At 39.9% G+C, this 24,148-nt stretch overlaps 1 non-coding gene and 1 pseudogene across 1 annotated transcript; one reads left to right on the forward strand and one right to left on the reverse strand.

Annotated features, from left to right (window-relative positions):
* Nucleotides 1-21,858, reverse strand: part of LOC148198471 (uncharacterized) — a 55,072-nt pseudogene extending 33,214 nt beyond the window's left edge.
* On the forward strand, nucleotides 21,374-21,481 carry LOC148198472 (small nucleolar RNA R71). The gene has a single exon (XR_015780016.1). It is a non-coding gene; the product is annotated as a small nucleolar RNA R71 (small nucleolar RNA).
* Nucleotides 21,859-24,148: the final 2,290 nt, after the last annotated feature.

The following is a 24,148-nucleotide window of genomic DNA, read 5'->3' on the forward strand; positions in this document are numbered from 1 at the left end:
GGATATATCTGGATAAGAAGCTACAAACCATAAGGAATAGAGGAGCAATGGGGAACAAGTGTAAACACAATCAAATCACATCCAAAACCTCTAATTCAATACTCTTCTTGACTCCATTATTCACAATTTTTTTTTCATTTTTCTGTAAATGTTTTTTTTCTTTTCTTATCTTGTCTATTTTTCTTTTCTCTCTTTTCAGAACAAAATTATAAAAGACAAGATACACATATATTTACAACAACAAAACAAGAAGAGGAACTAACTAGCCAATTCATCAGAATCCCCAAGGAGACCACACTTTCCAAAACACTTCCAAAGCTCCAAAATTCCTTAAGGTTAAGGTAATCATGGTTTTTCACTTAGGGCTAGTGTATGAGCTTCAAAACAAAGTTCAAAAGGGGTTATCAAAGGATCAGAACAAGGTAAGCTTATTTGGCTAGAGAGGCTCAAAAACAAAACTGCCTTTATCACTTCCAAACATGCATATCAATCAAGAATTATCAACAAGAGTCAAGCCAAGGCATATACGCAAGCAATCAAGAGACATATCACACACAAGAAAGAACATAAAGTGGCTCAAATCTCACACAGGGTAATTCTGTCACAATCAATTCAACTCTCAAACATCCTGATCATCTTCCAAGCAGAGAAAAGCAAGAATTTCAAACTAATCAGAGTATCAATGAAGTGAAAAAAAAAACTACAACCCAAACAAAGTCCAGAAATCAAGAAAAGCATGCAAAACTGTACACAAGGCACAACAACTACATAAAAATCGAAACATGAACAAAGAAACAACCTCCCCTAATAGACCACACTTAAACGACACAATGTCCTCAATGTGTCACAATCAACAGATCAAACAATCAGAACAGTCATCAGATATCGATAAAGTGCAATAAAAGTGAGGAGGGAAGGAGAAAAGAAACTCCCTAAGTCAGATGGAAGGGTAGGTGGGGTGAGTGGTGAGAGGGTCGCACCTCCCACAAAAGTTGTGCATAAAAGAATGCAGTATAGACTAGGCAGTGACTCCTAGGTCGTCTCACAAGGACCAATATTGCGGTTCAGTCTCAGATCACACACGGAAAAAGGGGGGGTTTTGTGATTTTGTTTGCGGATAAAAATTACATACAACTGAATATAAATGAAAGCATTAAAGTGCATGAAAACTTTTAAAGAAAACAATACAATAGATAAATATTCAAACACAATTCACCACCAAAAAGAAGAAAATCATTTCAACATATAATATAAAATATTTTAAGGCAAAAGAAATAAAAGAAAATAAACTTCTCTACCATTAACCACTCATTTTTGCAAAAGGAATTTAAAGCAATTAAAATTGATGCTATCACCGTACCTTGCTACTCCTAAGTTATCCATTCATGCTAAAAAAAATAAAGGAAATGCATCCAATACCCGTGGACCACTCTTCCAGCCATCACCGTGCACACCACCAATTTTTGCTACTTTTTTTCATTCTCACACAATTGGAAAAACAATTCTCTTTTCTTCTAGAAGTCGTGCCCTCGCTACTGTGATGCTTCCTCCCTTTAATGCTTCCAGCCGTGCCCTCTCTTTTCTTCTCCGTTCCAGCAAGAAACACTTGAAGCTTTAATAACAAAAAATATTGGAATGTGTGCATCCTAGAATGCCTCCGTGACACCACATCCTTTTTCATTTTAGATGATTAAACATTGCTGCCAACGTCCCATCTTCTCCCACCTAATGTACTTCTCATTTCATAAAAACAAAGATCATTCTCTTTTCTTCCAGCAGGACCGTGCCTCATCTTCCAGGATGTTGCTTCCAGCTCACACGTGAACATGCTTATCTTCTCCCATTAAAATAAAATAAACTTTGCTAAAAGCATGTGCTGCTCCAGATTCCCATCCCAAGGCTGCGTGTTTCTCCCACGCTGTGACACCTACTGCTACCATTCCTTTTGCTGCTGCATCCAACACATTACCACTTCACTCTTTATCCGAGAAAATCAATACACCGTGTGCTTACTTCCATCCGTGTCACTTCCAGCTTCAATGCTTCCAATTAAAATGTTTGAACTAAAAAGAAAATAAAAATAAAGGCCCATGTGCAATCAGCAAAGTAAAAAAAAATGAAACCTTTTCTTTCATTCATCATGAAAAATTCGTAAACATCCCCCTCCCCCAGGATCACAAGCCGGGAGAAAAACTAGTAAACAGTGCAAAAAAAAAAAAACTAGCATGAGTGTGAATAAATCTGTAACAGTGCACAAGCAAAGCAAAAACCGAGAATCATCATTTCATTCTTGCTGGCGTAGCTGGCCTCCTCTATGCTTCCTTCTTTTTCATCCTCCCAAAAATGTTCAAGCAAAAGGCAATAAAATCCAAAACCGAGAGCCTCCTCGAAGTGAGTGGCAAGTGGCGGCTGGACCCTAGACTATCCAGCCCTCGGTCGAGACACCTCAACACAGCTGGAGCTCCCTTGCTGGATGCCACCTCCTAAGTGTGGGTCGTGTGCTTCAATTCCCGTGGAGACCTAGTTTCGTGTGTGTTCTTCTCTTCTTGCTGGATCAAGGCCGTAAGTGCCTCTTCCCAAATGAATCCAGCTTCTATGTGCACCCCTTGCTGCCAGTGTGTGGGCTGTGACACTTCCAAGAAAACGTGGCAGCACCTCCAATTCATTTTCTTGGCTGGACCATGTGCTTCTATGTGGGCCCTTCCATTTTGCTTCTTAAAATTCAAGAATTAAAGGACTTGGTTAAGAGTGTTGGGAGGTCTTAGCATCATCCAATGATCAATTCCAGCCACCACAATTACTAAACAACAAGCAAACAATGCAACAGATTAGAAATCACTCAAACAACAAGCATTGGAATGACATAGGGGAGTAAAAAAAATACTGGGAACAACACAGAACGAATTTGAACAAAATAAAAACTATACGTTAAAATAGACATCCAGACGAAACTATGAAAAAAAATTGCATGGAAAACGGATAAGAATTGAACTCAAACGAAGACACACAAGTTGACACAACATTCACGCGGCAGCCAGCGAAAATAAAAATGGCTAAGATGCATTGGCTCAATTTCCATTTCTCATTTAGCTTTCTAATGTCCCAAAAAGTTATCCAAAATTTTCCCATAATTAATAATGCAAAACAATAAGCTCAGATAATTCAAATTAGTTAAAATAAGAATTTCCGATCAAATTAAGCACAATTAGGAAAAAACAGGAAAATACCGGACGTTTAAGCATAATTCCCCGACTAATTCTAGCACATTAAACTAAGTGAAGTGAGGAAAATATTGGTTCATCAAAATAGACCACACTTAGTCTTTTGCACTCTTGGGCAAAATCAAGACGCAAATCAGGGAATAGTTCAAAGGGCTTTTAAGAAGGTGACACAACGTCGACACACAGAAAATAAAGACTCACAAGGAAACAAACAGAATTACACATTCCTCAAGAAATCTGGACAAAGAAAAGAAGTAGACAATATCCAACACAAAATCAAAGAAAGTAGATACTCATGAAACTATCCAAGCACTTCCAAGCATGACAAAATAATCAATCAGTTCAAGAGGTGAATCAAAAGTAACAGAGCCTCACAGATGCACACAATCAGTGTTTCTCTCAAGTGTTTAAGGTAAATCAATGTCACTCAATGCACTCAAGAAAGCAATCACAAATAGACTTGGCAAGCCTCTAATATCAACACTCAAGCACATACGCATGTTCAAATCAAAAGGTCTTTTCATGGTTGAAATGGGGCCAAGGACAAGGGAGGATAAATATGGATGAGAGCTACAAACCAAAAAGAATAGAGGAGCAATGGGGAACAAGTGTAAACACAATCAAACTCACCCACAACCTCTACTTCCATCCTCTTCTTGACTCCATTATTCACAATTATTCACAATTTTTTTTTTCATTTTTTTTTTACTGTTTTTCTGCTCTCTCTTTTTTTTTTTTTTCAAAACAGAACTGTAAAAGACAAGATACACGTATATTTACAAAAACAAAACAAGAAGAGGAACCAACTAGCCAACTCATAAGAATCCCCAAGGAGACCACACTTGTTCCCAAAACACTTCCAAAGCTCCAAAATTCCCTAAGGTTAAGGTAATCATGGTTTTTCACTTAGGGGTAGTGTATGAGCTTCAAAACAAAGAAATGAGGAGAGTATAGGCTCAAAAGGGGTTATCAAAGGTTTAGAACACGGTAGGCTTATTTGGCTAGAGAGGCTCAAAAACAAAACTGCCTTTATCACTTCCAAACATGCATATCAATCAAGAATTATCAACAAGAGTCAAGCCAAGGCATATGTGCAAGCAATCAAGAGACATATCACACACAAGAAAGAACATCAAGTGGCTCAAATCTCACACAAGGTAATTTATGTCACAATCAAATCAACCTCTCAAACATCATAATCATCTTCTCAAGCAGAGAAAAGCAAAGATTTCAAACAAATCAGAGTATCAATGAAGTGAAAGATACATCTACAACCTAAACAAAGTCCAGAAATCAAGAGAAACATGTAAAACTGTACACCAGACACGACAAAAATAACCTAGAAAAGAAAAAATTTAACACGAAAAACAAAAACTAACGAAGAAAATTAAAAATCTCCCCCAATAAATAGACCACACTTAAACTACACAGTGTCCTCAATGTGTCACAATCAGCAGATCAAACAATCAGAACAGTCAACAGATCATGGACAAGTGCAATAAAAGTAGGGAAAGGGGGAGAAGAGAAAAAGAAAACTCCCCTGATCATGGTGGCAGTTGCCAATTTTGGACTTTCAGGGAGATGTCTTCCACCACAGTATCCAACAAGAAGGTTTTGAGGACGAACTGCTTCATCCTCCAGATTTGATCTAGCAGGGAGATATCATCCACAGCTGGATTTAAGAAGCAAAGATTGTTGATGAGCAGGTTCAGCTGGTGCCTATTGATCTTGAAGCTTTTGTCAGTGTTAGCACCTTTATTTTCCACTGTGGGTGTTTGTCTATCAAATTCATGTGTACCTCCTGCAACATGGTTAGTGCGATGTGTTTCCAAAGAAATGATATGCAGGGGTATAACACCCAATCCCAGTGTAACAGGCTGAACAACAGATATACTCTCAGAACATGAATCAATTTCAAATTCAAAAGCAATATCAACAACAGACTCAGATTCATGTTCAGTGCATGGAGAATAAACATTTGGATGTGATAGCAAAAAGTGGTTCTCATCATGCAGAGAAGGACAATTAAGAACAGACTCATCAACAATATAATCATCAACACACCTATCAACATCATAATCATGCATCGCACAATCATCAACAGAATAATCAATTTGAGGTATGTTTACCTCCACTTCCCTAAAGATTGGAATAGTGGTGGAGGATGAAAGTGGTCTACCTGGCTCAAAATTGCTGCTTATACCTGCCTGCTCCTCAAAATACTCATCACTCTCCTCAGGTGCAAGAGTAGGGACATAGGATGATGGGAAAGTAGATGGCACCATAGTAAGTTCATGACTCTTCTCCCCATCTTCTATGTTGATGCCACTATCATCATCATCTGGAATCTGAACAGTCTGAAATGGTAACTCTGAATCTTGAGACTGTTCCTCAGTGAGTTGAGTGGCCATCTGCCCTATCTGATCAGTCATACTCTGAATGGCAGCTCCTATTTCTTGCTGGAACTGCATGTTCTCTTGCCGAAACTGAAGGTTCTGCATGGTCATCTGCTCCAACAACTCCTGCAATGTAGGCTCAGAAGTAGAAGGCTGAGGAGTTATTTGGGCAGGAGCATCATATTGCTGACTTTGGTATTGCTGGACTGGTGGAGGCATAAAAGTACTCTGGAATGGTGGTTCTTGATATTGATGCTGTGGAGCATCATACCATCCCAATGTAGGGTCATTCCATCCAAGACCGTTGCTGTAAGCATATTGCACAGGGGAAAATTTGCTCAGAAACTGGTGCTCAAGATATCCCCAATCGGTAACGGACCTCAGAGGAAGAGAGTCTTTCCAATCCTTAGCTGCTCCTTGTAATGAATGCGGAAATGCGCTCAAGAAAATGTAATCAAGAGGGACATCTGGAGGCTTCATTGAAGAGCACATGATGTGAAGCTCCTCCAAATGTCTGTGTGGGCATTCTCCTGCAAAACCATGAAACTTAGGCAGCAAATGTATCAGTCCAGGGGTGAGATCGCAATGAAGATCATCCTCCTTAAGTGAAACCGGCTCACAAAGAGCACTCTCATAAATTAGAGGATGAGTCATATTGTTCTCAACATAGAAATCAGCAGAATATGAATTACAATCAGAGTAACATGCAGAAGGAGAATCATAATCAGAGGCACTAGCAAAACAAGCAGTATTCACGAAATCAAAATAGGTAGACATGGAAAAAGAATAATACTAAAAATCACGAAACAAATAAAACACAACACATTTATACATGCAACACACACACACAACAGAACATCACGTCACGTCACATCACAACACAAGACAAAACACAACACATACTAACACAACAGAAAGACCTAAGACCGAACCATTGGTCCCCGGCAGCGGCGCCATTTTGATGAGAGGGTCGCACCTCCCACAAAAGTTGTGCATAAAAGAATGCAGTATAGACTAGGAAGTGACTCCTAGGTCGTCTCTCAAGGACCAAATGTGGTTCGGGACTTAGATCAAACACGTAGTGGGGGGATTTTGGAAGTGTTTTTGAATGCGGATAAATTTAAATTTAAAATGAAAATTAAACTCAACCGATTTAAAAGCGTTGAAGTGAAAGCAAACCGTAAAAGCAAAAATTAAAACATTAAAAACACAAACTCGCGGGAACTAAAAGAAAATATGCAAAAAGCGCTTGAACCAATTTTAAACGAGGAAAATACATTTAATCATAAAATGCACGTGCTAGCTAATAATAAAATGTAGATTGCGGTTTTGAAGCACAACAGCTGAAATCAAAATTTAATGCAATAAAATAATGCTTGAACCAAACTAAAGTAGCGAGAACTAACTTCAAGAAAACTCATTCAATGCTATTAGAATTCAACTTTTGAGCTAGAAGTAAAATGTCATTTTGCAGCAGTCATCAATGCCATTCATTCGGCAATAATGCAAAGACAAGAAAAATGTAAACACTTCAGGAATCAAAATCAAATAAGTGGCAGCCAGCGAAAATAAAAATGGCTAAGATGCATTGGCTCAATTTCCATTTCTCATTTAGCTTTCTAATGTCCCAAAAAGTTATCCAAAATTTTCCCATAATTAATAATGCAAAACAATAAGCTCAGATAATTCAAATTAGTTAAAATAAGAATTTTCGATCAAATTAAGCACAATTAGGAAAAAACAGGAAAATACCGGACGTTTAAGCATAATTCCCCGACTAATTCTAGCACATTAAACTAAGTGAAGTGAGGAAAATATTGGTTCATCAGTGAGCCAAAGACATCTCCTCCACCACTGCATCCAACAAAGAAGGATTGCTGAGGAAAGGCTTCAGTCTGTGCCTGTTCACCTTGAAGCTTTTAGCTGCAGATGGACCTTGGATCTCTGCTGCACCATAAGGATAAACATTAGTCACAACAAAAGGTCCAGTCCACTTTGATCTCAACTTACCACCCATGAGGCCGAGTCTAGAGTTATACAACAAAACCTGTTGGCCAACCTCGAAGTCCTTTCTAACAATGGAGCTATCATGGAACCTCTTGGTCCTTTCCTTGTAAAACTTCGAGTTCTCATAGGCATCCAATCGGATCTCATCCAATTCACTCAATTGCAACTTTCTTTCCTCTCCAGCTTGGTCCATGGAGAAGTTGCAAGTCTTCACAACCCAATATGCCCGATGCTCAATCTCAACTGGTAAATGACATGCCTTTCCGAAGACAACCCGATAGGGAGACATCCCAATGGGTGCTTTGTAGGCAGTCCTGTGGGCCCAAAGAGCATCGTCCAACCTATTACTCCAATCTTTCCTGTTGGGCTGGACAATCTTCTCCAAAATCCTCTTAATCTCTCTGTTGGAGATCTCAGCCTGCCCATTTGTTTGGGGGTGGTAAGGTGTAGAAACTCTGTGCGTCACTGATGGACAAATTTATGAACACCAAAATATGATGTCACAAATCTGTTTTTCAATCGGCAAGTGTGACCGAATCGTTCAAGTAGTAAACTTGGTAAGACCAAGTATCGTTCTTCCCAAAGGACTCACGGCCTAGTTTAGTTGTGTAGTTTCTTGATTAGCTAAGACTTAAAGACGAAATATTTGGATTTTATATGCAAAAGACGAAAATTAAATATGTATGCATGAAGTTTTGATCAATGGCAAAAAGCAAAAGATAAACACTTTCAATGAAATATATGTATGAATATGTTGTTAGGGGTCAATTTCATCTTATCCACTCTCATATACTTTAGGAATTCAACATTCAAATCATCATTGTTAATGCCACTCTCTAAAGTACCTTTCAAGAAAGCTTCTCCCTAATCACGAGTTCATATAATTCCTAGCATTCCTAATGATCAGTTCATAAGTGCAGGAGCTTAACGACAACCAATATGATATTGGGAGAAATTCCCCGGATCTAGACTTCCCCGTACGCGCCCGTATCGACAAAACCAATAATCATGCATCGAATGAGTTAAACAATGCAAGCATTACGCAAAGAGGAGAAACCCTAACTAATGATGAAAGAAAGCATAAGTCTTAATTAAAAGATGTAAAAACAAATTCCATATATGAGAGCTTCAAAAGATTACATTGATTCCCCAACAAACATACAGAGTTTAGTTCACCATATTCATGGTGAACCTAGATGAATTACAATGAAAGAATGAAAGATAGAACCCTAAAAAGGTGAAGAGGAAGCCTCAGCATCCAAGATCCTCCTTCAAAGGGGTGGAAGAGAGAGTGTTTGCTTCGTTCCAGCCAAAGATACCTAACCCTAGGAAACCCTAAAGCTTATATAGTATTCGTAAATTACAGAAAATTAGGTCCAAGCCTATTAAAGTGCCGCTCAGCGGTAAGTGCGTGTCACGTTTCTTCCCCTCAGCGGCCATTTTGCCCCTCAGCGGTCCTCCCGTGAGCTCCTGAGTGCCGCTGAGCGGTAAACTGCCGCTGAGCGGTGACTTCGGCTTCTCCTTTTGGACTTTTTGATGTCTTTTCTGATTCCATATCTCTCCTTCTTCACTTCTTTCACCAAATTCACCTTAAAACCTGCACAAAAACACTGAAATCAAGCATAAACCTGTCCAACTCTCTTATTTCTGAAAATATGAAGAAAAGCATGATTTGAAGCTAGTTTCTAAGTATAAAGGTTGCTTTTAGTATCAATTTTAAGCATGAAAATAACAGTTTTTCAACTGTTATCACAACCCCAAACTTAGAACTTTGCTTGTCCTCAAGCAAACAAGATGTAACTCAATCTTCAACCAATTCTTATGATGGTTCACTTATTCAAAAGTCTTCTTTTCAAGATAAGTAAAAACTTCAATCAAACTTATGACCAATATTTCAATCAAGATGTGCACATGCTTTAGTGTTCACAAAGTCATTTAAATTCCAACAAATGTTATTTTTCATGAATGATCAATCAATTAAGCATGGATGTTCATGTGCTAATGGAATATTTCCTCACTAGATAAAGTGTTTCACTCACACACAAGTGTATAAGAAGTAATCACTCATTCACTCTATTATCACAATGTCACCTGAATCAACTTTGCCTTTCATTTTACCACAATCAAAAACATTCACAAGCATGCATCATCACAAGGACTTTTCAATGGCTTATAATGTGGCTGGGCTAACAAGAAAATTGGTTTTTCTGGATCACAAAATCCTTGAGTTAAGAGAATCATAACAACACAATCATCTTATTCATTCCCAACTTTCTTTTGCCTTTGCATTGAGCTTTGCTTCTTTTTCTTTTCTCTTCTTTTTCTTTGCATATTCTTATTTTTTAGCTCTTAGCTCAATGTTTTTCATGTTTTTCCCAACAACCCCAAACTTAAACAATTAACAATATCACACAAGATCTTCTACTTAACTCAAGGTAAAGATTTTCAATCAAGGGTTTCAGTGTATGTTCAAGGCTAAGGGTTCAAAAGATAAAACACAAAGTGTTCTCTTTTAGTGGGCTAACTTTATGAATTTGGCCAATAAAAAGGGTTTCCAACAAACGGCCTTGATCATATGATGCAAAACAAGCAATTGATTCAATCATAGAAAACCTGGGCAAAATCATTCATACTTTCAAAGTAATAGCATTCAACAATAACAACTCTGGAGCTCAAAACCTCACATATAAGCTCATTCACATTTGACATACACATCCTGCTTAATTTCACAATCACAATCATGATATCATGCATTTGTTCACAAAGCTTGTGAATCACCTGTATAAGCATTTTAATGTGCACATCATCTCAACATCAATCAATCAATAAGCATCATTCAGTATTACTTATCACACAATCATAGTTAATAGCAAACCATCATCAAACCAGGTGTTCAATAGAGTACATCAAACCCTAATCTAAAAACAAAAACAAATAAGTTCAGAAAACTTAAACCACAAAAGCATAATCATATGATAGCATTTATCAGTAAATGCTATCTCAGCTCCTCATCAGTCTGAGCTGTCCTCTGTATCTTCTTCTTCTTCCTCATCTTCAGCATCTTCAAATGCATCATCATCATCAGCTTCATCTTCTTCCATCTCTTTAGCTGAAGCTTCAGCTGCTCTAGCTCCTCCTCCATGCACTGGTTCTTCTGGCCAAGCTACCACATTATGGAATTCATCCATAGTCCACCTGTGGGCTGGAGGTGTATCATACATCCCCACAATCATCTCAGTAGTAGCCACCTGCCCTCTGTGAATGGACTGCAACTGAGCACCTATAAGAGACATATACATATCCCTCATCTGGAATGGTTCTGCTTCATGTGCATTAGCAGATGTCTGGCTCTGTGCTGGCCCTCTCTCTCTACGAGCCCGGCGTGGTGGAACTGGCTGAGCTGCATCCTCACCTCCACAGTACTGTCTGTAATAGGCCTCATCAATAGCTTTTCTTGGCCTCTCAAATGGTGGAGCAGAAGTGTCCATCCCGGCTATCTTGCAAAGGTGCGTGATCAAAGAAGGATGTCCTAGTGGTGCTTTGTTGTTTGAGGTATTAGCACACACACTAATCTCATCAGCTATCACCTGCCCAATATTAACATTCAAGTTTCTGATAGCACAGTAGATGAAGAATGCCCTGCTGAGAGTAATATCTGACACATGTGAACATGGCTGAATGTTGGCATGAGAAAACGCCATCCAATACTTTGCAAGAGGAGTCAAATCCGTCCTCCTAATGTTAACCACTGAGCCAGATCTATTCCTTTGGAAGTGTCCTCCAGGTATACACAATACTCTCTCCACATCCTCACAATCAGCACCTTCCTCCATGCAAAGAGCAAACTGGCACTGCTCACCAGCCCATACAGTGTCCAGGAAGTTATTAATAGAATCAGGATCATACCTGATAGCATGGCCTCTGACATAGCCCAAATAATTCTCAGCTGGATAATCACCAATCTTCTTAGCATTGGTGTTAAATTCCTTTACCACAGCTATGTTGGCAGGTGCAGGATAAGTGGCTAGCTTTCCCCAATTATTCCCTAACACTTGCTCTCCAAATTGAGGAGCAAAGTTAGGTATCATTCCAATCTTTCTCTCCATCAGAAGTCTCCTGTCCTGAACCACCCTAAAGTGCTTCTCATGTTTCCTAGAGAGGAACCTGCTAGAGTGGGGTTGCTCTGGTTCCTTTTCCTTTCTTTTGGTTGCCATGGTTTTCAATCTCTTTCCTGAAGAGGATGCCATTCCTACATTCAAACACAATTACAAAACCACAGAACATGATGTTAATCATTAGTAAAGCATATAACACAACTCCTTTCGAAGCTAAACCACCGCTGAGGGCCAGAATTTCCCCTCAGCGCCACCAGTACCACATTTCAGATCACAAAAAACCAGAAAAACCAAATCTGGCAGAGTGCCGCTCAGCGGCAGTTTACCCCTCAGCGGTAACTCTGCAGATTTTTGAAAACCTTGTTTTAAAGTTGTCCTAACTCCACCCAAATGCAATTTTCAGTTTTCCAGTTCATAATCATGCAGTTTAATCGGTTCAAACATCAAATATATCATCAAATCATGCATAGAAATCAAAACCCCTAAATATTCATGCTTTGACAATCACATTCAAATTCAAGAACCCTAGAATGAACAAAATGCATTTTACTTACTTGGGTGGAGATACTAGATGCAAAAAGAATGCTTCCAAGCTAGAATGCTCTCTTCCAACCCCAAACTTTGATGGCACAATAGTGAAAAATGAGTGGAAGAGAAATTTTCTTAAGAGGGATGAGTGAAAAGATGTGGAAAACCTTGGAGAAGGTATGTGGGAGTGTTTGTGCAGAGAAAAATTCGAAAGTGTGAGCAAGTGCTCAACTTAGGGTTTAAAAATACCCTAATGGGCTCGGGTCCCGCTAAGGGGAACTTAAAACCCATTTTGCGAGAGTACCGCTCAGCGGTAAATTACCGCTCAGCGGCACTTTCGTGATGTGTTCTTCTCCTTCTTTTCTTAACCTACGTGCCTCCCATACATATGCCCCTCACTGGTTCCCTGCAATTCAATGTTAAAAATGTTTATGCAAACCCTAACTAAAATAAACAAACAGAAATATTCAATCAACTGGGTTGCCTCCCAGGTAGCGCTTGTTTAACGTCACGAGCCTGACCCAAAATCCACCAACACCCATCAGTAGGTGCAAAATTTTTTTTACCAACACCCATCAGTAGGTGTTACAACCCTAGTATCCTTCAGTAGATACTTAACCACCTTAGCATCCTTCAGTAGATGCTATTTCCAACAAAATAATTACAAAAATAATGTTCACAAATTAAAAATTACAAAAACCAAATCAAATGTCTTTAAATCCACTGGGTTGCCTCCCAGCAAGCGCTCTTTTAACGTCATTAGCTTGACCCAATAAAGTTCAAGTTCCATCTTCTTTATAGTTGATGTTGTCATTCCACCAACTCCTTAGATGTTTCCTTTGAACTGTTTTGGTCCTTCTAGAATATGGAGACTCTATCTCTATCATCTCCTTCTCTTTAAAGCCCTTCACAACCCACAACTTGTTCTTGATTCTTACAGGTGAGCCAAGTTGGAGTCTTCTTTTCTCCCAGTCGCTATGAATTTCTTCTCCTCTTCCAGTCTCTTCTTCCTTAGGTACCTGAAACAACAAACAATGGTTACCTGCAACCTGGGGATTTTCATCTTTATGGCTAGTCATGGGTGCATCTCGAAATGCAGCTTTATAACTAGCCTCTTCCTCCTTTGCTTGCATCTCATCTTTGAAGACGTCTACCACCACTCTCTCCTCTCTGTCCTGGAGCACCACTATACCTTCATTTACATCAATGATAGCCCTGGCCGTTTTCATAAACTGTCTTCCAAGTATGATAGGTATCTTCTCTGTCTCCATCTTCATCACCACAAAGTCTGCCAAGAACTGAAGTTTGCCAACACAAACTATAATGTCCTCTACAATCCCACATGGCTCCTTTGAAGATCCATCGGCCATTACTATTTTAACCTTTGCAGGTTTCACTTTCACATTGCCGATTTGCTCCAGTAAAGAATGAGGTATCAAATTAACACTTGAACCTAAATCAAGGAGAGCTTTCTTTACCTTTTTCTTCCCTATGGTACAAGGGATAGAAAAACTGCCTGGATCTGATGCTTTAGGGGGGAATGGCTCTTTTTTAACAGTTATACATTTCTTTGCTTCATCACCTCTACGTCTTTTCTTTGTAGAGATGTTCTCATCAGATTTTGTGTAAACTGTGATTTTCTGTAGAATCTGCTCCCAAGGTGCATCATTATCCAACATCTTGAATAATTCTGTGAAATCCTATTGTTTCTCTTGATTTATTGGAAAAGGAAAAGTATTTTTGCTCTCTATTTCTCTTCTTTCTTCTATTTCTCCTTCTTCTAACTCAATTATCTCTTCATTCACACTCTTTACCACCTTGAACTCTTCTCTGGGGTTAACCTCAGTATTAGCCCCAAAATTTCTATTTGGTCTTTCTTCCAATTGCTTGGTAATCTGACCCATTTGAATCTCCAAATTCTTTATAGCAGCTTCAGTGCTCTTTTGAGAAGATTCAGTTTTCTGTATGAATTGCTGAAGAGTTTCTTCCAACCTTGTTGATCTTTCATTAAGCATAGATAACTGTTGCCAAAAGGTTGGTTGCTGCTGCTGCTTATTATATTGATTAGCTTGCCCAGTTTGTCCTTGACCAATGCTTGGATGTGGTTTCCACCCTTGATATTAATTCCCTTGACGGTATGGAAATTGATTAGCCATGAAATTAACATCCTCCATGACTTCCACTGGAAAAGCACATTGACCATTGATATGGTCACCTCCACATAATTCGCACAACTGGGTTTGTACCTGTGCAGCAGTTTTTAACTCTTTAGGTAATTGTGCAAGAGTTTTAGTCAGAGTCTCCAGTTGTTGAGTTAGAATTTTATTTTGAGCTAGCAAGGCATCATGTGTCTGTAATTGAAGAACCCCTTTTTGTTGCATAGGAGCTCCTCTCTCACTATGCAGCTCATTATCACTAGTAGCCATATTGTCAATGATTTCTATAGCTTCCTCTGGAGTTTTCCATTTGATATTTCCTCCTGCTGAGGCGTCAAGCATCATCTTGGTTTGTGAACCAAGCCCTTCAAGGAAAGTTAAGACTACTTCCTGTTCTTCAAAGCCATGCGTGGGTGTTTTTCTTAGTAGACTTTTGTATCTATCCCATGCATGCCCCAGTGATTCTTCCATGCCCTGCTTAAATGAAGAAATCTCTTGCTTGCCTTTTGTCACCTTTGATTGTGGAAAGTACTTGTTCAAAAACTTTGTTACCACTGCTTCCCACTCTGTGAAACTTCCTTCTGGGAAAGAATTCAACCAAAGCTTAGCATTGCCTCCCAATGAGAAAGGAAACAAACTAAGTTTGATCGCTTCATCTGGCACCCCATTGATTTTGACTGTGTTGCAAATTTCATTGAATGTAGTAAGGTGCTCATATGGGCTTTCATGAGATAACCCATTAAATTGATTACTTTTCACCAGTTGGATCAATGCTGGTTTGACCTCCATGTTAGCTGCATTGACTCTTGGTCTAGCTATGCTGTTAAAGTGCTGAGGTCCAACTGTATTGGTGTAATCAGCAAGAGTTCTTCTGATATTATTGTTCTCCATATTTTCTGTGCTATGAACAGAACCTTGTGGTGATGGTTGCAACAGAGTTTCCGGAGGAGGAAAAAGTTCTCTAGATGTTCGGATTCTTCTCCTCCGTCTACTGTCTTCTAATCCTTCAAGCAGAGGTTCTGTTGTTTTCTTGCTCCTAGTTCGAATTGCCTCCTGCATACACAAGAACACAAAACCCTAGAAAAAATTTGGTTAGCACAAAAAGATATAAGAGAAGATATAAAATTCAGAAAATAAAAACAGAAAACAGAAAAACAGAAAACAGAAAAATAAAATAAAATCAAATAAAATACAAACTGAAAAATATAAACAGAAAAATAAAATAAAATAAAAAAATTCGAAATTTAAATTAAAAATAAAAAAAATAAGTCAAAGATAATCAATAATCACACAAATTAACCAGTTAAACCACGAGTCCCCGGCAACGGCGCCAAAAACTTGATGGACAAATTTATGAACACCAAAATATGATGTCACAAATCTGTTTTTCAATCGGCAAGTGTGACCGAATCGTTCAAGTAATAAACTTGGTAAGACCAAGTATCGTTCTTCCCAAAGGACTCACGGCCTAGTTTAGTTGTGTAGTTTCTTGATTAGCTAAGACTTAAAGACGAAATATTTGGATTTTATATGCAAAAGACGAAAATTAAATATGTATGCATGAAGTTTTGATCAATGGCAAAAAGCAAAAGATAAACACTTTCAATGAAATATATGTATGAATATGTTGTTGGGGGTCAATTTCATCTTATCCACTCTCATATATTTTAGGAATTCAACATTCAAATCATCATTGTTAATGCCACTCTCTAAAGTACCTTTCAAGAAGGCTTCTCCCTAATCACGAGTTCATACAATTCCTAGCATTCCTAATGATCAGTTCATAAGTGCAGGAGCTTAACGACAACCAATATGATATTGGGAGAAATTCCCCGGATCTAGACTTCCCCGTACGCGCCCGTATCGACAAAACCAATAATCATGCATCGAATGAGTTAAACAATGCAAGCATTACGCAAAGAGGAAAAACCCTAACTAATGATGAAAGAAAGCATAAGTCTTAATTAAAAGATGTAAAAACAAATTCCATATATGAGAGCTTCAAAAGATTACATTGATTCCCCAACAAACATACAGAGTTTAGTTCACCATATTCATGGTGAACCTAGATGAATTACAATGAAAGAATGAAAGATAGAACCCTAAAAAGGTGAAGAGGAAGCCTCAGCATCCAAGATCCTTCTTCAAAGGGGTGGAAGAGAGAGTGTTTGCTTCGTTCCAGCCAAAGATACCTAACCCTAGGAAACCCTAAAGCTTATATAGTATTCGTAAATTACAGAAAATTAGGTCCAAGCCCATTAAAGTGCCGCTCAGCGGTAAGTGCGTGTCACGTTTCTTCCCCTCAGCGGCCATTTTGCCCCTCAGCGGTCCTCCCGTGAGCTCCTGAGTGCCGCTCATCGGTAAACTGCCGCTGAGCGGTGACTTCGGCTTCTCCTTTTGCACTTTTTGATGTCTTTTCTGATTCCATATCTCTCCTTCTTCACTTCTTTCACCAAATTCACCTTAAAACCTGCACAAAAACACTGAAATCAAGCATAAACCTGTCCAGCTCTCTTATTTATGAAAATATGAAGAAAAGCATGATTTGAAGCTAGTTTCTAAGTATAAAGGTTGCTTTTAGTATCAATTTTAAGCATGAAAATAACAGTTTTTCAACTGTTATCAGTCACCCCATATTTCTTGAGCAAAGCTTGCATGGATCTGTTGCAAAAATGGGTTCCCTGATCACTAACAATTGCTCTGGGTACTCGAAACCTGCAAAAGAGGTGAGATCTAACAAAATCTACAACAACCCGAGCATCATTAGTCTTGGTGGCTCTAGCTTCCACCCATTTTGAAACATAATCCACAGCAAGGAGAATATAAGAGAAACCAAAAGAAACAGGAAAATGACCCATGAAATCTATACCCCATACATCAAACACCTCACAAAACAGAATAGGCTGTTGAGGCATCTCTTGTCTCTGTGAAATGGATCCTCCTGCTCTCTGACAAGGCTCACAAGTGCTGCAAATCCTCTCCGCATCTTTGAAGATGGAAGGCCAATAGAAACCACAGTCAAGAACTCTGCGAGCTGTTCTCTGTATCCCCAGATGACCACCAGGTGAGGAGGCATGACAAAACTGCAGGACCGAGTCAATCTCATGGTCCGGAATGCATCTCCTAGTAACCTGGTCACTGCACAACTTCCACAAATATGGATCATCCCAAACATAATACTTAGCATCACTCTTAATTTTAGCAATCTGAGCACGTGATGCTAAGGGAGGAAAAACAGAAGCAACCAAATAATTTATAATGTGTGCAAACCAAGGAGTGGGGTGAGAATAAGAAATCATCAACAAACTCTCGTCAGGAAAGGCATCTTGGATGGGCAACACATCAGCTTCATTCCCAGCTCTCTCAATCCGGCTGAGGTGGTCTGCAACCAAATTCTGTGCTCCACTCCGGTCTTTGATCTGCAAGTCAAACTCCTGGAGCAGTAGCATCCACCTGATCAATCTAGGCTTTGACTCAGCCTTTTTCAACAGAAACTTTAGAGCTGCATGGTCAGTATACATAATAACAGGTGATCCAAGCAAATATGACCTAAACTTATGAAGGGCAAAAACAATTGCCAACAACTCTTTTTCAGTGGTCGTATAATTTGCTTGGGCAGCATCCAAAGTGTGTGAAGCATAGTAGATCACTCTCGTCAGCTTGTCAATTTTCTGTGTCAAGACAGCCCCCAATGCATAATTAGACGCATCACACATTAGCTCAAATGGGGCTGTCCAATCTGGTGCCTGAATGATAGGTGTGGTGGTCAAAGCTTCCTTCAGGCAATCAAACGCCTGCTTTCATCTGTCATCAAAAGCAAAGTCAATATCCTTCTACAGTAGTCTGGACAAGGGGAGCGCCTTCTTGCTGAAATCTTTGATGAAGCGCCTGTAGAAACCTGCATGTCCAAGAAAAGATCGCACCTCTCGCACGCAAGAGGGGTAAGGCAACTGCGAAATCACAGATATCTTAGCAGGGTCTACCTCTATTCCCTTTTCAGAAATGATATGCCCTAGAACCAAACCTTGTTCAACCATGAAGTGACATTTCTCAAAATTGAGAACATGGTTTGTTTCTATGCATCTTTTCAAAACTTTTTTCAGACTGTCTAAACATGCATCAAAAGAGGATCCATACACGGTAAAATCATCCATAAACACCTCTATGCAACTCTCAAGAAAGTCGCTAAAAATTCTAAGCATACACCGTTGGAAGGTGCCAGGGGCATTGCATAGACCAAAGGGCATCCTCCTATAGGCAAAAGTGCCAAAGGGGCATGTGAATGTGGTTTTCTCTTGATCCTCAGGCACAATATTTATTTGAAAGTAACCAGAAAAACCATCAAGAAAACAATAATGAGATTTACCTGCCAGGCGCTTCAGCATCTGATCAATGAATGGCAGGGGGAAATGATCCTTCCTGTTGCTTGGTTGAGCCTCCTATAGTCAATGCAAACTCTCCAACTGCTCTGCACTCTAGCTGGGATAAGCTCATCCCTCTCATTCTTCACCACAGTGAGGCCAGTTTTCTTGGGCACAACATGGATGGGGCTCACCCACTGACTGTCTGAAATAGGGTAGATGATCCCAGCTTGCAAAAGCTTGGTCACCTCCTTCTTGATGACGTCCATGATCACGGGGTTTTGCCTTCTTTGTGGCTGTCTCACTGGCTTTGCCCCATCTTCCAAAAGAATTCTATGCATGCATGTGGATGGGCTAATACCAGGTATGTCAGCCAAACTCCAACCAATGGCCTTCTTGTGCTTCCTCTGCATACCAATTAACTTCTCCTCTTGAACAGAATCAAGGGAGGTAGAAATGATCACCGATTTCTTCTCATCATCCTCCAAGTAAGCATACTTGAGGTTATCTGGAAGCTGTTTCAACTCAAGAGTAGGTGCCTGCAAGTCAGATTCATTCGTACTTCCTACAAAGTGGTTAGTGCATTCTGACTCCAAGGAATTCACAAGTAAAGGCGGAACACCTATCTCATCAGGCTCCAATTCCATATCCATGACCATTACATTATCAACATCATCAATATCAAGAACTTCATCAACATCATTCTCACATTCAGATTCAATGCATGTATGTAGAGAAGATAGAAAAGAATGCTCTTTCTCATGCAACGAATCAAACTCATCAACAGCATATTTATCAATAATGTCATCCAACATGTCAATCTTAAAAACAGAATGGTCCTCAGCTAGGAACTTCATTGCATCAAGAATATTAAAGTGAACCATAATATCAGCAAATTCCATGGATAAAGTTCCAGCATACACATCAATCTTGGTTCGGGCAGTTTTCAAAAAGGGTCTGCCTAAGATTATGGGAGCGGATCCATGAGAGAATCCCTCCTCCATTTCCAAAACATTAAAGTCGGCAGGAAAAATCAGCTCACCAACCCTAACCAAGACATCCTCTATGTAACTTGTTGGGTGGGTAACACTCCTGTTTGCCAACTGAATGACCACACCCGTAGGTTGTAAAGGGCCAAGAGACAAAGATTTAAAAATTGAAAGAGGCATGACATTTATGGAAGCACCCAAATCAAGCATGGCATTTTCAAATTTACTATTTCTAATCATACAAGGAATGCAAAACGTACCTGGGTCCTTCCACTTTTCAGGAACGTGCGGGACCGACTTACCAATGAGCGCGAATACATTCCTGCCCATGCTGATTCTTTCATCTCCTTTCATTTTCCTCTTATGCGTGCACAGGTCCTTCAGGAATTTTGCATATCTAGGAATCTGCTTTATGGCATCAAGTAGAGGTATGTTCACCTCTACCTTCCTGAAGGTCTCCAATATTTCTTTGTCCACCTCTTCCATCTTTTTGCTAGGCATCGCCTTTGGAGGGAATGGAAGAGGAATCTGGTGGGGCAAGGTAGGAGATGTGCTGGTGGTGGTAGAAGAACAAGAACCACCGGAAGTAGAAGGTCCACTTGCCTCAAATGTCTTGCTTGGACCAGCCTGGTCCTCTTTTATGTGGGAAGTAGCAGGTTTAAGTTTAGGAGGTTCAGGTGCCTGAGATGGCATGGTGGGCACAAAAATTTGCTTCCCAGATCTGAGGGTGATGGCACTAACATTCTTAGGATTCTGCACAGTTTGGGACGGCAATTTATCAGAATTCTGAGACTGTGCCTGATTCAGCTGTGTAGCCATCTGCCCCATCTGATTCGTCAAGCTCTGGATGGAAGCTTTTGTCTCCTGCTGAAATTGCATGTTTTGAATAGTCATCTGCTTCACCAACTCCTCCAAGGTAAGCTCAGAAGAAGAAGTGGAAGGTTGGGAAGATGGTTGGGCAGGAATCTCTTGCTGCTGTTGTTGATGTTGCCTCTGGTGTTGTTGCATAGGTGGAGGCACATATCTGTTAGGTGCTCCAGCATGCTGGAAAGGTGGCGCCTGCTGCTGATGCTGTGGCGCATTGTTCCATCTAAGATTGGGGTGATTCCTCCACCCTGGGTTGTACCTGTTGCTAGACAAGTCATGATTTTGCTGTTGTGGCTGCCTGTTAGTGTAGATTTTCGTAGCATAAGCCTGAGGCGCATCAGAGGCAGCAGGATGCTGCAAAGAAGGACATGCATCTGTATAGTGGTCACTGGAAGGACAAATAGCACATAGTCGTGCAACAAATGCAGATGGAGCTGCAGATCTCTGGTTGGTAGTCAACTGTGTCACCAACTTCGTAAGAGAGTCAATCTTGCCTTCCAACTTGCTTTCAACAGCTGATAAAGACTGGGCAACAACAACATGTACGCCCCTCACCACAATGGCATCATTCCTGGTGCTAAATTGCTGGGAGTTGGAAGCCATCTTCTCAATCAATTGCCTAGCCTCAGCAGGTGTGGTGTCTCCAAGAGCTCCACCACTGGCAGCATCAATCATACCTCGATCCATGTTGTTCAAACCCTCATAGAAATACTAGATAAGGAGTTGTTCAGGTATCTGATGGTGGGGGCAGCTAGCACAAAGTGTCTTGAATCTCTCCCAATACTCATACAAGTTCTCTCCACCAAGCTGCCTAATCCCAGTTATGTCTTTTCTGATAGCTGTGGTCCGGGATGCTGGGAAAAGTTTATCCAAGAACAGCCTCTTCAGATCATCCCAGCTAGTGACGGATCTAGGCGCCAAACCATACAACCAATCCTTAGCAACATTTTCCAATGAATGAGGGAATGCTTTCAAGAAGATGTGCTCTTCAGGAACATCATGTGGTTTCATACTGGAACAGACAATGTGGAATTCCTTCAAATGCTTATGAGGACTCTCACCTGCAAGACCATGAAACTTGGGCAACAAATGGATCAGTCCAGTCTTGAGAACAAATGGAACGTCCTCATCAGGATATTGGATGCACAAGCTTTCAATATCGAAATCAGGTGCAGCCATCTCCCTAAAAGTCCTCTCACGAGGTGGAGGTTGTGCCATATTGTTCTCAGTGTGAAAAACAACAGAATCAGAATCAAAATCAAGTGCAGATGCAACAGATGTAATAGATGCAGTATGCACAAAGTACTCAACAGTGGGATGCACAGTATCCAATGGAACAGACTCAAAAACAGACTCTAAAGATAAATTTCTAGAATGTCTAGCTAACCTATGAAAAGTTCTATCAATCTCAGGTTCAAAGGGTGGTATAGGCCCAGGATTTCCCCTAGTCATGCACTAAGTCACAACACCCTAAAATCATGGAATGATAACACAAAAATTTCGAACACACAAAACAACCTAAGCAAACAAATCACACATACTCAAACATACAAGACAAAACAGATACAAACACTCAAACAACACATTAACAACACAAAAAACCTAAAACCGAACCGTTGGTCCCCGGCAGCGGCGCCATTTTGTTGAGAGGGTCGCACCTCCCACAAAAGTTGTGCATAAAAGAATGCAGTATAGTACTAGGAAGTGACTCCTAGGTCGTTTCTCAGGGACAAATATTGTGGTTCAGTCTCAGATTAAACACGTAGTGGGGGGGTTTGTAGTGTTTTTGGTTGCGGATAAAATTAAAATTTGAAATCAAACACAACCTAATACGACTGAAAACATTAAAATGAAAATTGCTTAGAACAAATTAAACTTGCAACAAAGAGCTGAACAATTTTAATGCAACCTGAGAGTGGCGGCAATTGAATTGAATGAGAACATTTATCATTGAATGCTTGAATGAGTAAGGAAACATAAAACCCCTTCCGTGACACCATTTCTTTTCTCCTTAGGATTTAATGTACCGTATGCTTTTCTAATGACCACTTGCTACCATGAATCAACATTCTACCTCTTTTATTGTAAAAGTGTCTCCCAAAAATCAATCAATCATAAGCCCCTTAGTTAAAAACCGTGACCATGTGTGTGATTCAATGCTCCCAACCGTGACATGGTCACTACTAATAATGCTAATGTTATGCTACTCCAAATGAAATGCCATTCTATTGCTATAGCCAAACGAATCAATCCTCATGTGCTTCCCCTATTTCCGTGAATGACTTTGGAGTAAACCCTTATCACGTGACAGCAGTAGCTCTTCTCGGTGACACCCCTCCATCCAATCTCAAATCATGCAAGAGCTCTCTTTGCTCCCAGCTGTGGCAACTCAAGCTTCCAACACGTAACCATGCACACCATATCACCTAACACATTCAACCGTTCACCTCCAATTCATTCTCTGCATGAAGCCAAATTAAAAATTCTATTCTAATGCAAAATCAATGTTGCATTTTCATGTGCAATTCTATACGGCTTTTTACTTCCAGCTACCATTCTCCCATCAAATCAACAAGCTTTACATCCACTAAAGAAAGAAATAGAATAAACAAATGAAACCTTACCTATTAACGTGTTGCACCATGAGCTTCACAAGGGATTAAAATACACTTCTTTTCTCTCCCCAAAAAACCGTGAACTACTCTAAGAAAGGGAATAGGAACCATGCAATATTCAAAGCCAAGACCCACTTCCTTTTCTCTTCCAAAATCGTGACACATACTTCAATTTAGTTTCCACCTTCATTTTTTATTCATCACCACATGAGCTATACTTCTAGACAAACCTTTTTCTCATTTTTTATGCAAATGAATGTTCTTTTCAGTAGGCATGCCGTGACCACTCCTCTCACACATTATACTTTATTCAAGCACACCAAAGACTTATCCCTTCCTAAGACAATTAAACAAATATCATATCCCAACAATTATTGAACATGGTCGTGTAGTGACAGTTGCTGAACGAATAAAATAAGATGCAGCACATAAACTAAACAATCCAATACAATTCATAGTGGAAATAACATACATAAACACGTTAACAGCAAAGAGGATAAAGCTACTTCAATCAATGTTTTCCAACGTGTAGAATAAGATTGGTTCAAGCATTAAGATACAAACAACACCTATTGAAGCTAAGCTCTTTTCCTTCCCTTCTGGACACCGTCTGCAATGAAAGCTCAACCAGAAACTCTTCTCAGTGGCAGCCAAACGTCTTCTCCTGCACGTTGCCCTCCAACCAATTCGGTTATGGAACTCCAGCAGCAAAAGCTTCCCAATAGCTTTCCAAAACGTTCCCCAAAGAGTGTATGTATCCGTGAGTGTCTGTAACTAAGAGTAGTGTCCAGACTCCCAGTAGCCTTCCATTTTCCGTCACAGCTGCTGCCTTCTCTGTTCCAGCCGTCCAGCCCTCAAGAAAAAGTTCCGAATACAATCGTCTCCGCAAAACT

The sequence above is a fragment of the Vigna umbellata genome, chromosome 5 (genome assembly GCF_029865625.1).
Source record: "Vigna umbellata cultivar VRB3 chromosome 5, Vumbellata_1.0, whole genome shotgun sequence".
NCBI classification, from domain to species: Eukaryota; Viridiplantae; Streptophyta; class Magnoliopsida; order Fabales; family Fabaceae; genus Vigna; species Vigna umbellata.